The sequence below is a fragment of the Hydra vulgaris genome, chromosome 15 (assembly GCF_038396675.1).
Source record: "Hydra vulgaris chromosome 15, alternate assembly HydraT2T_AEP".
NCBI lineage: Eukaryota > Metazoa > Cnidaria > Hydrozoa > Anthoathecata > Hydridae > Hydra > Hydra vulgaris.
In genome coordinates, this window is record NC_088934.1 from 251,683 (window position 1) to 264,831 (window position 13,149).

At 29.2% G+C, this 13,149-nt stretch overlaps 1 long non-coding RNA gene across 1 annotated transcript; it reads left to right on the top strand.

The window, feature by feature from the left end:
• Positions 1-250: 250 nt before the first annotated feature.
• LOC136091514 (uncharacterized) lies at positions 251-2,085 on the top strand. Its single transcript, XR_010644040.1, has 2 exons — positions 251-527; positions 1,177-2,085. It is a non-coding gene; the product is annotated as an uncharacterized LOC136091514 (long non-coding RNA).
• The last annotated feature ends 11,064 nt before the right edge of the window (positions 2,086-13,149 follow it).

The following is a 13,149-nucleotide window of genomic DNA, read 5'->3' on the forward strand; positions in this document are numbered from 1 at the left end:
ATATATATATATATATATATATATATATATATATATATATTATATGACTTTTATTACTATTGTTATTATGTACAATATAAAACAGGTTATTTTCGCGGATTTGTTCGATGTTTTCCCCACAAAAAGATGATTATGATGCTATTGTATTTGAAACTGCATTATACTTATCTTTCAATGTTGACGACTTTTAAATATGTAAAGCAAGTTTCTCTTAAGTATAGCAAACCTTTTTTAAAAATTGTTTCATGATTTAGATCAAAGAAATAGCAACACCAGAAAATCTTGTTGCCAAAACAATTGATGACTCACCATGTAAGATTTGTGTTAAAAATTTGTGATTTAAGATGATTATTTAATAATCATATTATTATTTAAGTTTTTATATGTTTCTTTTTAGCTAAATTTGGTGTCGCGAGCTATTATTGGAGAAAATATTGACTTATTCATTAGATAAAGTTTGATGCATGCTCTTACCTAGTTTCCTTCTTCACGTTTCAATCATGTATATTTTAGGTGACCTTGTCCAGGTGACAATTTTACTTGATTGAAACGTGAAAGTTACGTTGCCAAAATATTGTGTATTTTGGAACTCTTTTTATTCACAATAAAAACCTGTTATTAGAAACTTGGAAAGATATCCTTTATTTTCTTTACTATTTTTTTATAATTTAGATATTCCCGGAATACCAGATATTTTTCTGAAATTTATCTTTTTCCAAATATCCGATAAGTTTTCTATACAACAACTTAAAGTATATATTATTCATCTAGTTGTTTTTATGTTGTTTTTAGTCATCATTCATACAAAAATTAAGAAAAGTTTTTTAAAAATTGAGAAATAACTTGGCTGAATGCAAAATTAAGGAAAAAATGAGGGGAAAAATATTTTGAATTTTTTCAGGTTATTTTCCCCAAACAATTTTCCGGATTTTTTAAATATAATGATTATATGAAATATGGAGTTTATATATTTATTATTGTAATTACTTTTTATTTTACTTTTATAATAACATAATTATTTTGCATTGTAGTTTTATAATAATTAATGAAAAAAGTATCAGGACGTAAGATATCTTATAACGTCGCAATGCATTTTTGACAAAAATAAAATCTCACATATGTAATATTTTATCTAAACATATTATATTATCTTATATCTAAGTTTTATCAATTCAGGTTTAATAAATATATTATAAAGCTTAGTTCAAAATTGTGTAACGTTATGGCAGATAATTCTCATATTGCAACACGCAAAAGATCAAACCCTACTACAGGTATACTTTTTTTTCTACCCTATTGTATATTATTTTAGACTGTCAAATTTGTCGATGTAATTATTTAATAATAAATAAGTTATTATAACTTATTTAATATTAAATTTATTAAGCTACATGACAAATGATAAGTTCTGCAAAAAATATTATTGACTAGAATGACAATTGTATTGTTATGTTATTGCCTAGGAGTATCATTCTGTAGTAAGACCCAATAACCTTTTAACTTTTAAAGTTTAAGAAATTTCACTTTTCCCTCTCTTTGTCTTCTTTTGTGATCGCACCCTGTAGCAAAAGTTTAATTTAGTTCATATCTTGTTGGAGAATGCAACTTGATTCTGAGTTGAATTTTCAGCACTCTGTATTTATTGGTGACCTAATTTGACAATACTTTATTATACATATTCTTAGTTTTACACTTAAAATATTATATATAAATAGTGGTAGGTGAAGCTCCTTAGCCGTGTTGAATGTTTCCATGGCAAATGGAGCCTCAAGGTGAAAATCTCACCATGGGTAAGGAAAATCATGATATAAAATCCCCACTATAATGTTGTGTGGTTATGTGGTAATTATTACATTTTTATAAGTTTGTTTTTATTCTTTTGTGTGCATTCTAAAATGACATTTAATGCCGTTCAAAACTTTGTAGATAACTCATTTAAAGCAACTTCGTGGGCTGTCACCTTTGCATCTAGTGAGTTAATGTATGAACAAGTTAATGCAGAAACAGATGCAAATATAAGAAGATGGAAAACAAAGAAAACAAATTATCATGTTATCACATAATACACAGATGTTATCACATAAGGTGAGTACAGGTCTTTTTCTAATCATGCCCATCAGTTATTAACATTATATATAGATATAGATATATCTACAGGTAGATATTAGATATAGATATATATAGATAAATAATATTTTTCTAAACTTGTATTTTTTATTTTGTAATTCTATTTAAGATTTTATTCGTTTCTTTTCAGCTAAATCTGATTCATTAGATAAATTTGATGCGTGCTCTTATAGGAGAAAATATCGACTGATTCGTTAGATTATGTTTAAAGCGTGCTTTTATAGGAGAATATATCGACTGATTCGTTAGACTAAGTTTGAAGTGTGCTCTTTGTGGATTGAAGCGTGCTCTTCGTAAGTTGCAGATCTACGACTTTGTACTTATTACTTATTGGATATAAGGAGGATATTTTAACAAAAGTGCAGTTTTTATTACAAATTAAAAATGTTTATGTCAAGATCTAATATACTGACTAATAAAACCATGTAATTTAATACGTGTTAAATACTTTCTCGACGATGAGTTTTTTTTCTTTACACGAATCCAAACACTTGGTAATTATAAAGCATAATTATTGCTTAAATATTACGTGCCAAAATTAACGTAAAAAGCACGTCTTTTGGACAGTTTAAGGGGACCAAAAAGTCACCTAAATATCACGTGCCAAAAGTAACGTGAAAAACACGTCCATAAATCACGTGAAATGGTCATTTCATGGGGACCAAAAAGTCACCTAATTGTCACGTGCCAAAATAACGTGAAATTCACGTTTTTGTCACGTCGCTGTGCCTACTGGGTTCCGTCTAGAACAAGTCGACCAACGGGCAAGTATCTTTCAGTTAAATCTTTTACATCTTGTTTAACAGCAAAATAACTAGTTCCTAGTCTTTCTAAATAGAACCCGTTTTCTCTGGCTTCGTTTTCGTCAAAGAGCCCCGAGGCGACTTGCTTTCAATTCCAGCTTTTATTGCAGAGTCCAAAAATCATATCAGCAATATCTTTTCTTGCTTTATCGCAACATTCTGGGTCGAAGTAGAAATTGCAGAGTATAGCAGGACCTGTTTGTTTCAGCTAGTTTGCATGGTGTGGCAACTCCAATTATGTTGAGATCAATATTACAGCTTCTTGCGTAACTTTTAGTTTTAAATACAGAAACAAATCAACTTAACATTTGTCAAGTTTAATTCATCCTGGTTTGCTTCTAGACTCCCATAGAGTTTTAAGCAATTTTTCAACAGAACTGTTTGTCGCAGCGCTGCTCACATCTGGTTCAACGCTAAGTAAATCTTCAAGCATGGATAAAAATTTTGGCGGTACACCTGTGGGTTTTGGCGGGGGTTTTCAACAACTTGATAGTAACTCGGAAATTTAATTATCAATAGGATATGTTATTATGTTATCAATTATAAAGTTATTTTGTGCTATTTGGGTGTCTTTAATAACGATTTGGTCAAACTTCTTAGTTTCAGGCTCAAAGAGCCACGCGTGTTTATTATGAACTAAATGCCTCCTGAAATTTTTTGAAAAAGGCTTGGAGGGTCATATTTCCGGACAACGTCAACGCGGATACTAACAGCACGTCCAGCAAGATGCCATAGTGCAAGGCATTTTTTGCATTCGCGTAAACTGACTCCTGCAGCTTGAATTTTAACAAGTTCAAGGCTTTTTGCAATATCGTAAAAATTAGCTGTAGTTGGTTTCTCTTTATGTTTTTAATCGGTCATACCAGGTACCCAGAAATAAACTTAGCATAGAACTGTCTTCTCGGTAGTTTTATATATTAATACACATCATTGCTCAAAGTAAGAGCTGAACGTCAGCCCAAGATTTTTTCTAAAGATTTTTTCTAAAAAATTTTTATTCCACATTTAGGTTTAAAAAAGTCGAGCCTCTCGAGCCACTTTTCTGTTACTGTAAAGTTAACACAAAACTGTCGCACAAATTCAAAATCGTCATATCGAAACTTTTTAGCGAATTGCATCACTTGGTAAATGTTAGGTATGAGAGAAGTGGACTTAAGTTTTCCATTTTAAGGTAAAGTTTTTATTTATATAAAACTTTATCTTTAATAGATAAAAAATTTTATCGAAGGAAATCTACTTTTTGTGAGAGAAACAAATTCAAGTAAAACAGAACTTGTGCTTTATTCGCTGTATCGACGGCGAGAAGTTTAAACATTTTTAATATGTCCAACTATTGCATATTATAAGACCAATAATAACAATGAAAAAATTGCTCGCAGGTTTACATTGCACCTCGTTTCTGGATCGATCGATGCGGTGTTCAATGCATTCGCAAATTTATTAGTCCGAGACCAGCTAAGCTGCATCGTCATAATACAGCTAAAAGATTACCAGCTTTAAATTGATTATAGAAGAAACGATCAATTTATTAGTGATACTCAAGTAAAACAAATAAAAATTCAGCTTCATTCTAAACACTATGCTGCTGCTTTGATAAATTTACATTCTCACGCACATGACAGAATTAAGCTGGTATTATTTTAGAAATAACTTCAGCTTTGCTTGGTTTTTTATCTTAGGAATGGTTATCACGTATATTTGGAAAAAAAATATATATATATATATGTTAAAAACTGTATGATAAAAGATATTTTAGTAGAGCTTATAGGGGAAGGGGCGGTTAAAATTTTAGTTGAACACACATATAAACACAAAACAGTTGGTTTGTATAAGTCAAGATTATCAGAATGCGTTTCAAAAGGAAACAGTTTAAAACTGCTTGGTAGGAAGCTAAATCACCAAGAACTGAATAATATGGCCTCTAATAAAATAGTTGCTGTATAGGGAATACACTTTGCAAATGGAAAGAAGCGTAGCAAAATCTGAAAAGAAAATACTCGCTGAGTAAGCTGCTGCTGCTAAACGAAAAGACAAACGACAAGATTTACTTTCTGAACTTAGTTGGTGCCATTGTATATTTTTTCCGAAAAAACAACGATCTGCCTGCAATTCTCCTACAATTGCTCCTACAATTATTAAATCAGCGCCTTTTATTCAAGCTCAAGATCTTTTTATTCGGGCTCAAAACTCGAGTATTCAAGCTCAACCCACTTTTAAATCAACAAAAAAAACTAGTAAAAGATTGCTGGAGTGTTTGTTAAAATAAGCTCGTCTCATGGTAAGATATTTTTAGATATCTTTAAGCGTTTCCGGCAAATTGTCTACCTCGTCAGCTTCCGTTTTTTGCACCTCCTGGTCAACATATCTTAGAAATGTTTGCATTTTTTCTTCAAGAGAAGCAAATTCAACAGGTAACACACTATGCCTAAGAGCGCGTAATATTCTTTCTTGTAAAGAAGATATAGCCTCTTTGGCTGATGTTTACATGTGGAATGTGATGTATACATGTGGAAGCGTTTGCTATTGCTGTCATATACTTTTTGTATCAAACTGAGCATTGCAGAGATAATTTCAAATGAAGCAATGGTCTCTGCAAGCTAAATGCATACATGAACAGCAACGGCAGGAACTGCAATTGAGCCTGCAACCACTTCTGTTAAAAGTCCAGCTTTTTCAAAACCAGTAGTCGCGATAGATAAATGTTTTGAAATTTTTTTACGGCGTACCCTTTTTTTTCGAAATTTGTCACCGAGCTCATTAGCCCTCTGATCATATGACAAAGCTGTTTGTTTTTTCCAATGTATAACCTGAAGTTTGAAACCCTTTATTAGTAAGAAATGGGTATAGCCTTTGTTCACTTTTTTCTATTATTACCATTACATTACTTGTTTTTATTGTTTAATTTGCAACAACATCTAACCTAAAAATCAAAAACTAAAACAGCTTAAGAAAAACCAATTGCTGTTCCATCATAAACAATAAATTTAAAAGTAAGTTAGTCAATTACTTGAAAAGCCTGTAAAGAAAATTAATTCAAAGATTTAGGCTCACAATAATAAAACTGACTCAATTGCAGATGCGGTAAATAGTGTCTATTACTCTTTGAGGGTTTCCTTTAACTGTTTCCGCGATTGAAGATATCTTATCACATTCTTTTATATATATATAGCACCAGGTGAATTATCAACATCTGCATAGTATATAATTCTTCGTAAAGCTATTTTAATATGCGCTGTTGTTGTAATCGGTACTGTTAAAGTGACCGTTATAGTACCTGTAATACTTACTTGGTGAGCTATATGAGTTTGCTTCGTTTTTTTTTATAAACTATTTACATTTTCTGTCTAATACTTCAGAGCATACACAATGGTAACTATTTGGTAACTATTTCTAATACTTCAGAGCATACACAATGGTAACTATTTACACAATGGTAAATATTTTACTATGCTCCCGCAATTACAATACTTGTCAGCTCCTTGCTCTAGTCTCTCCCGCTTTCTTCAACAGTATTTGCTGTTTCGGTTGTTGAGTCGTCAAGCTGTCCGTTGATTTTGTAGATAGTTGCTATGCCAAGAGGAGCACTAACAAGGGCAATGACTAATTGATTGTTATATTCAACTGTACTGGCCATTTTTAATGCTAAATTGCTTGCGATCGTGTAAGCACATGGGACTACATAGTAAGCATTTTGCATTATTGTTTAATAATTAGATATACCAACTGTATTATTTAAAACCTTGTATTACAATTGCATTTCCATGCATTAAAACGTGCTTCATTAGAAAGTGCAACGCATAGCCTCATAAAAACAACGCGTACAGTATAATACAAATGAAATCTAAACAAAGCTCTCGCAAAGGGTCTTTAAAATATAACATTAGTGTAGTTACACCACAGCAAACAGTAGCACAACATTCAAGAGGTTTAATAATAAACTCTTCTTTATACTCATTATAAGGATAATAATGTTGACCACCTCCTATGTAATTACCATCACTTCCAGCTGGTAGTTTGTTAACTAATCTTGGGAGTTTATATCGATTACTATTTGGAATGCGATATATTTGTGGCCATTCTAGTAGAACTTCTTGACCCGCTTCAATAGCATAATATTTTGCAACTTTTCTTGATTTTCCAATATTTATTGTGTTATCATTAACTAAAACATACTTTAAATCAAAAAAATCAAATAGCGTCATCTGGTATTAAGAAAAATCTTGTTCCTGGTCTATAGTAACTCATTTTTCATATTTTTATTAATGTTTTTTATTTCTAGCTCTTTTTCTTTTTTCTAGATATCAACGGGCAACTCTAAAAATTAAAACGCCAATAGCAATAAAAAGAAGCCATAAAGTTTTTGCTAAACATCCGACAATGTTAGCTGCAACGCGAAATATCTATGACAGAATTCCTCATATGATACCGGAAGGGCAATTTTTCCAGCAACCGACCTTAAACCGCTAGTTAAATGATCTAAAATATTTTTTTGGTTCAGGCTTACGGTTAGATTTTGATGGATTTGGGGCACCGCCTAGCTTTGAAAAACTTTCTACTTTAGCTGCAATAATCGCTTCTATAGTTGTAAGAATAACTGCTTCTGTCATTCCTTGTTCTCGAAAAATTGTTCGTATTTTATCACCTAAAGCTGATTCTCTATCATTAAGTCATCGATTTATAAGATTGCGAATCTTAGCAATTAGACTTTTAACCCTGCCATTATTTTTTTATTTTATTTAAATTTTCACTATTAGATATTAGTCGTATTATAAATAAAATATACTTCCGTTACAAAAGATTATTTAACCAAATACTGCTAAAATATATATTTAACAGAAAAAATAACACTCAGTTAAAAGAGAAGAAACAATTGAAAAAAATAAGTTCAGTAAGCATATATTATGTAAGACTTGTTAAGATAGATTATTTTGTTATAGGAAACTCGTTGAAGACTGAATAAGTCTTATCATCGAGAACCTTGGGGTATTACGCAAGATACAAATAAACATTGTGATTCTAATGCACAAATTTTTTAAATATTATTGTGATAAAATTTTGTTTTGCTTTTTCTAGTTGTATTATGATTTGTGTGTGTATTTTATTTATTTATTTATTTATTTATATTTTTTCAATGTTTTTTTAGATAGATATATATATATATAAATCCGACTTTCTCACGTTGTAGATTGTGTTATTTCAAGTTTTTATTTATCATGTGAACTAGAACAATTCTATGTAATTATCTAAATAAAAAACAAAATTTTTAAGTTTTGAATTTAATGAAAATATATTGTCAGGAAGAGTAATTAAGGTGTATTTCGGAATTAATTTGTTATATAAATAGGGATTGCGATAAGAGATAGAGAATTAAGAGAATTTTTTTTTTTTTCGGGGTACGATAAAGTTACCAGTTACTCTAGTTTTGAACTTATTGGTAATTGAATAAAAGAAGTTTTCTGTGAATCGTGAAGGTACTAATCCCATTTTATATTTTAGCATAAATAGTATATTAGCATAGATATTGATTTGATAAATGTTTAGCGCTTTCATTTCTTTTAATAGGGGTTTAGCACAATCATTCCAAGTTTCGTTAGGGAGCTCAGTTAATTCATAAATCCTTAATTTATTCCGACGTAAACGTTTTTCCAAATCAATAGTTTTTTTTTTTAATTGCTTATTTCATTGACTATCTAACTGTTTGAATGTAAAGGGTTAGGGTTAGGGTTCTGAAAATTATTACTTTCCTGAAAATTATTACTTTCCTTCATACCGTTAACGTCTTTTTCAATTATTACAATCTTTGCTTTGTTTTTATTAAAATTGTTTTCCAGTTTGTCAAGTCGATCTGTTATTATTTTTCAATTCGCATCCATTATATTTGTAAATATATTTTCTTGATTTTTTAAAAGTGTTTCATTTAGAATACTTTTTTTTGTTCTTCTAGTTTTGTTGTTTTGAGTTTTTCTATATAAAGTGTTCTGCTCTACGACCTTTACTGTTTTTAATATATATTAACGATCTGTCTCACTCTATAAATAATTCGATTGTTCATCATTTCGCTGACAACACTAATCTTCTATGCATAAATTAATCAAACGCGAAGCTTTGTTAAAAAGTTAATTCAGATCACAATCATTTGTGTCATTGGTTAAATAGTAACCGTCTTTGCCTAAATATCAATAAAACTGAATTTATTATTTTTCATCCTGCAAAAAAAAGATTGATAGTAATATTGAGAAAATCAGAATTAATGGTAAAAGACTTTTACCATCTAAATATATAAAATACCTCAGGCTATTTCTTGACAAAAACCTATCATGGTACTATCAAATAATTCAATTAAATAAAAAACTCTCACGTGCCAATGGTATGCTGTCATTAATACGACACTATGTTGCCCAACATGTTTTAATATCAATTTACTATTCCTTGTTCTTCTCACGTCTAAGTTATAGTTGCACTGTTTGGGGTCAAAAAGGTAGTTTTCTATTACATCGTATAAACAGTTTACAATGCACTTCCTTAAGAATTATGACATTTTCTCCCTTACGATCTAATATCAAAAATAGATTTTCTGAATTAAAAATTCTAAAATTTCAAGATCTTGTAAAGCTTTATAATTGTCTCTTTGTGTTTGATTTTCTTTAAAATAAACTTCCGAACTCCTTTAATAACTTTTTTATTAAAACAAGTGAAACACAAATATTACACGCGAAATACTGAAAATTTTAACTTGCACACTTCCTTTTTCAACACTATTAAATATGGTAAGCGCACTATAAAACATCAATTTTTCACTGCAACCAAATAATACCATTTATAAAAAAAAAAGATTTTAACTAAATACCCTATTATTATCAACAATCTTCTTCTCAATCGAAACCAAATTAAGAAATTTTTATTTGAGTATATATTTAATAAATATTAATTTTATCTTTTATTATTATTGCTTTTTTTAAGTTACTGTATTTATGAAACTATTATTACTTTTATTTTATACTGTCTTTTTTAACTCTACTAATATTACTAATATCATTAATTTATGTTTGTTTTTTAAATCTTATTAATATTATTTATAATGATAGTGATATTGATTCAATTGTAGTAATAGTTTTTTATTCACATTATTATTAAGATTATTATTTTTATTATATTTTTATTGCAATTAAAAATATCATCTTTATTTATTAGTACTTTATTTTCCTTTCTTTCGTTTTTTTTTTTTTTCTTTTTTCTTATTTATTCTTTCTGTGTTTTATTTGTTATTTTTTTCCTTTTTTTTTTTTTTTTTTTTTAGGTGTCGCTTCATTGACTAGTTTTTAACTATATGAGTGACACCTAACCTTATTTATGTAACTTTATAAAATATTATTGCAAATTTTCATATTTTATGATTAAATAAATGGATTATATTTTTTATCGAAACTTCCATATTTGTTTAGAAAATAATAAGTAGCTTGATCAACACGTCTTTCTCGTTCAATGCCGCAAACCAAAAACCCAAATTGGTTTTTCTAATGCTCTGTTTAAAGTGTCTGACTCATTTTCAGATCTTGTTATCCTTTTTTTTAGTTCAGCTTGCGTTCTTTCTTGTAATTCTAAAGCAGCCCTACGCTCTTTATCTAAATTTGTCTTTTGATAATTTTTTCAGATTCGATTTTTTTTTCAGATTCGATTTTAATTTTTAAAGGTTTGATATTAATAATTGTATCATCAAAAATCATTTGCATCATCAAAACAGTTTTCATATAAAATCAAAATTAGTTTTAACATTATTTGCGTCAGTAAAACTTGGTGTCATGATAAAAATATTGAAAGCGATTCAAATTTCCAATTACCTAATTACAATGTGGTACACATTGTTCAATGCCGCTTGGTTTTTCTAATGCTCTCTTTAAAGTGTCTGACTCATTTTCAGATGTTGTTATCCTTTTTTTTAGTTCAGCTTGCGTTCTTTCTTGTAATTCTAAAGCAGCCCTACGCTCTTTATCTAAATTTGTCTTTTGATAATTTTTTTTTTTTTTTCAGATTCGATTTTAATTTTTAAAGGTTTGATAATAATAATTGTATCATCAAAAATCATTTGCATCATCAAAACAGTTTTCATATAAAATCAAAATTAGTTTTAACATTATTTGCTTCAGTAAAACGTGGTGTCATGATAAAAATATTGAAAGCGATTCAAATTTCCAATTACCTAATTACAATGTGGTACACCAAGTTAGAGGTTGGGACAAGGAAGTTGGGTTAGGGTTAGGGTTAGGGTTAGGGTCAGGGTTAGGGTTAGGGTAAGGGTTAGGGTTAGGGTATCTATATTATTTAACTCATTATCATACAAATTTATGCAAAATTTAAGCTCAACCACTAATGGCTACGAATCATTATGCGTGCAAATCGTTATCAAAACCTCAAGAAATATTATTGTGCATGTATTAAATAGACCGCCAACAGGAAAAATTAATGCATTTAAAGACCGCATTAAAAAAATAATTAAAAAAAAAATCAAGTTTAAATAAAAGTGCTTATTTTATCGGAGACAGTAACCTCAACATTTTAGACTATGACGTTAATAAGCACACTAATAATTTCTGTAATGTCTTTTTTCAATCTGGTTACTATGGTTACATACCATCAATCAATAAACCCACGCGTGTAACTAAGACTAGTGCAACATCAATAGATCAAATTTTTACCAATGAACTTCTTACATCAAAAATAAAAACAGGAATATTAAAAACGGATATTTCGGATCACTTTCCAATTTATTCTCACAAAAGGTAACAGAGCGACTAATAAACGATACCTCCATTAAATCTTTTCATGTTATTATATCATTTGAAAAATGGGACGAAACTCTATTAAGTTTAAATGCCGATGAAGCCTATGATATCTTCTTAGCTAAATTTCTTAACTGTTTTACTAAAGCATTTCCCGAAGTTACAAAATTACTAAAAGAAAAAAGCCTTTTTAGCCCTTGGATAACAAAGGGAATTGTTAAATCTTCAAAAATAACACAGTGATTTCATTGCAAATATCTTAAAAAAGAACGCTAGAAAATGAAACTAACTATAAAAATTATAAATGTTTATTTGAAATAACTTTGAGACGTTCAACAACTAACTACTCTTCAGATCAAATAATAAAAAGTAATGGTTCACAAAACACATTGCGCATTATTAAGGAAGTAATAGGCAAGAAAAATTTAGACAGAAATGCTCTGCCAAATAATCTCAAATTCAATGATAATTAGTTGTTGATAAATCTATGGTAGCAGAAACGCTTAATAACTTTTTTGTTAATGTTGGTAAAAGTTTAGCCGCTAAAATTGTACCATCTAAAATAAGCTTTAAATCATACTTGACATCAAATAATACTATTATGCCTAATCATGAACTTACGAAGGAAGAGTTATTAAATTCAGTATCCATGTTGAAACCTAACAAAAGCTCAGGTTTAGATGATTTCAGCAGTAATGTCGTTATTAATTCACTAAAATATATAACAATACCACTTTTACATGTTTTTAATTTATCTTTAAAAGATGAAGTTTTTCCTGAAAAACTAAAAAGTGCAAAGGCAATTTTTAAAACAGGTGATCTTTCCTATGTTTCCAACTACAGACCGATCTCAATTCTTAATCGTTTTTCTAAGGTTATAGAGCGTGTAATGTATAATAGTCTATATTCCTTCTTAAATGTAAATAAGATTCTTTACAATTAACAATTTGGTTTTAAATCTGGTTATTTGACCGATCATACAAAAATTAATCTTTTGCAAGAAATATTTATAGCTTTGGGGTCATCCATAAATGACGTCAGTAAATAGCGAATCAAATTATGATAGAAATATTAACTCTTTGTACATAAAATTCACAATTGTTATTCGCTTCCTAGCGGATTATAAAATGTGGTTTAAAGTAAACTCATAAAAGTAAACTCATAAATTTGTCATTTTTTGAAATTAAATTGTCGTTATTTCAAATGCGAAACTCTTATTGCTCTCTAGTTGATTGTAAAACGTGATGCAATGCAAACACATAAAGTCTATTGAAAATTCGAAACGCTAATTTCTCCCTTGCGGGTTGAAGGAATTCTTTTAAAAAGCTTGTGCTAAGAATAAGCAAAATCATTATTATGATTGTGATGTAAACAATACTAATAAATCAATATTAAAAAATGGATAAAACCGCATTACTCAACTTGATAGTCTCGTATGGAAA